This window comes from Tribolium castaneum, chromosome 11 (assembly GCF_031307605.1).
Source record: "Tribolium castaneum strain GA2 chromosome 11, icTriCast1.1, whole genome shotgun sequence".
Taxonomy (NCBI): Eukaryota; Metazoa; Arthropoda; class Insecta; order Coleoptera; family Tenebrionidae; genus Tribolium; species Tribolium castaneum.
Window position 1 is genome coordinate 268,720 of NC_087404.1, and position 3,187 is coordinate 271,906.

Genomic DNA, 3,187 nt, shown 5'->3' on the forward strand with positions numbered 1-3,187 from the left:
CACTCCTTCGCTGCAACCCAAATCCTAACGGGTCATGGCAATTTTATGTCCCACCTTCAAAGGGTGGGTAAAAGTGAGACGGACGAATGCGCGGAATGTGGAGTTAGAGACGACCCTATTCACAGACTTCTGGTTTGCCCCCTCTTCGATGTACCAAGACATGACATCTACAGAAGTGTAAACTCACCTTTTTTGTCCCTAAACTGGATAATCCACCTAAAATCGGAACTTCTGGAACCGTTCACCGCCTTGCCGTAGGTGCTCGGCTACAGTGCGTTGGTGCGGGAGTTTCATGGCCTGTTGCTTCGTATTCGGCCCAGTTTGTGAGTGCGGGGGTGACGAATGGCCTGTCCCGTTTAAAATGTGTGGTTACAAATGTTTCCTACGATACAAACAGACTCTACTACCTATACTTCTTTTATTCTTTGTTAGTTTGTAACATACTTTCCATTTGTTTTTGATCACCGAAAGATCCATGGAGGTGGTTTGTTACATCGTTATCCTCCTCTCTAGTATTTATATAATCTGGCCCAAACGCCGAAGATGTTAAATGATGTAACTTTTTGTTAGTTCCCCCTACTGAGATAACACATAAATTAAAGGTGATGAATTTGTTAGTAACCATTAGAGACACTAGTAAACTTTAAAATTACCTTTTAGATGTTTCACTAAGAATATTGTTTAATTTGCACTTGTTTCTTGTCGCGCCCAATTTGGTGCATTTATGTTAATAAAGGCCCCTTTGGGGTGGTTTTTTTTTTATTCCTTCAGTGACATCAGGATTTTCGGCAGCAGAATTGCACTTGTGAAGACACAAAAGTATCTTGGCATACTTCTTGACTCTAAACTGCAATTTGAGAGCCATGCCAGTTATTCTGCAAAGAAAATCTGGCAAATCACGATGGGTCTACGAAGTCTCGCCGCCAGAAAGTATAAACAAACCTGCAATAAATCATTGGAAGCGATTTATTATGGAGCGATTGTCCCCATTCTGACGTACGGTAGCCGTGTCTGGTCAGACAGACTCCATATTGTCAAAAACCAGCGACAATACTTGTCTGCACAAGCGCCGTTCAACCGGATTTTCGCGAAGTGCTACGCTTCAGTTTCGAAGGAAGCAGCTGCTGTTCTCGCTGGACACTTGCCTATGGATATCGAGATTCAAACTCGTCACTGCATCAGCGAAATAAAACATGGCCGCAATGTTTTATTCTTCGATGAACTGATCACCCCCCAGACGTTCGATTCCATAAGGCACTGCAGAGAATATGTTAATCTTCGTGCGCTCGACCGTTGGCAACACAGATGGGAAACATCAACGAAAGGACGGATTTCGTTTGAATTTTTTCCGGACGTTTTTCGCCGACTTGAAGGCCCCCCAATCACGTTTTCGCATCACAAGTCACAGGTTCTCACGGGACATGGGAATTTTGGTATCCACCAATTACGACTTGGAAAAAGCGAAAACTCATTGTGTCCAAATTGCCCCGACTTTGACGATGACCCGGTTCACCGCATCTTGGAATGCCCCCTCTTCGGGGAAGTTCAGGAACGGATCCGAGAAATCACCGGAACCTGGCCACCTGACCTCACTCAGGTGCCATTTATTGACAACGACGAAGTGTTTAGTGCACTTTCCCTGGACTTGACCCCCCCGGATGTGACTTTAGAATAAGTTAATTAGGTTAGAATGTAATGTTAGGTTAGGATGACTCAATCCACCAGGTTTTGGAGCACCACCTGTTCGCAGACGCACAAAACGGATTGGGAAATCACCCGGATTTGACCACCCGATTATGACTACCCGGATTTGACTCTTTAATGTATATATTTGTACACACACAAGACACACACATTACACACACGCACATACACACACACACACACACACACACATCCTCACACACGATCACTTCGCACACACTTTTTTCTCTAGCACAATCACACAACCATACACGCACAATCACACAAGCACACACGCAAAACACCCTCACCTTAGTGTGATTGTTAGTTTTAAGTTAGGCATTCGTAAGTTAGTTTTAGGTATTTTTCATTTACAAATCTACTTTTCTACTCGCTTCCGTCAACCTAAAAATGTTGTAAAATTTCTCAAACTTTTCCTACACTGGACTTTTCTTGTCACATTTACTTCACCATTTTTGTTCAACTTCAAAACCGAAAAGCAAGGTTTGGGAAAGCTTTGATAAATTATCCTTTCAATATTGTCCATCTTAGATTTAGGAGACGGCATACTTTGACAATAGAAAAGCTGGAAATATAATTCTTTAATTTAGTATAATTAATGAAAATATTGTAAATACATGTCAAATTTTGTAACCGACTTTCCGCCCAACTTGGCGGCTGTTTTTAGAATAAACGTGCCTTCGGGCACCTATTTTTTTATTTTTTTTTTGATTCCTTCAGTTTTAGATTTACAATTCAAACTATAGTGAGAGCGGTTTGCCAATTTGCAGGAAATCAAAAACTTCAAGTCTCGTCTAGTAAGACAAAAATCATGATGTTTAAACTCACCTAAAAGAGTACATAACAGAGATTTGGCAATTAAAATCAACAACTCGACGATACAAATAGTTACCGAACACAAATACCTAGGAATCCTTTTTGACAGTAAATTTAATTTCCAAAAACACATTAATAATGTGTGTTCTAAAGCTAGAACAATCATGATGGCGCTCCGACGCAAAATCAAACTTCGGTGGAACATCTCTGTTGCAGACTCTATAAGTGCTATTTATAATCACGCAATAATTCCCATAGTGACGTACGGATCAGAGGTTTAGGCGGATCGACTAAATATTTCTAAAATCAAAAGCAAACTTACCTCACTCTCAGGGCTGGCATCGAGGTGCATTGCAGGCTGTTATGCTTCGGTATCTAACGACGCTGCCCATGTGCTGGCAGGTGTGCCTCCGCTAGACCTGGAGGCGGCAAGAATAAACTGCTGCAAGCTACTTAAAAAGGACCAAAGCTGTAATCTCTTGGGTTTTGAGATAGAAAAGAGTGACTTTGACACTTACAAACATGCGAGGGAATATGTGGCGATTTTGGTCGAAGACTTGTGGCAAGAAAGATGGGACTCCTCTACCAAAGGAAGAACTACCTATAGATTTCGTCCGATAGTTCAATCGGGACTTAGATATTCACACTCCTTCGCTGCAACCCAAAT

At 41.8% G+C, this 3,187-nt stretch overlaps 1 long non-coding RNA gene across 1 annotated transcript; it reads right to left on the minus strand.

Annotated features, from left to right (window-relative positions):
- Positions 1-250: 250 nt before the first annotated feature.
- Positions 251-774, minus strand: LOC135267363 (uncharacterized). The gene is made up of 3 exons (XR_010335792.1): positions 654-774; positions 445-579; positions 251-382 (listed from the first exon to the last, which is right to left on the minus strand). It is a non-coding gene; the product is annotated as an uncharacterized LOC135267363 (long non-coding RNA).
- Positions 775-3,187: the final 2,413 nt, after the last annotated feature.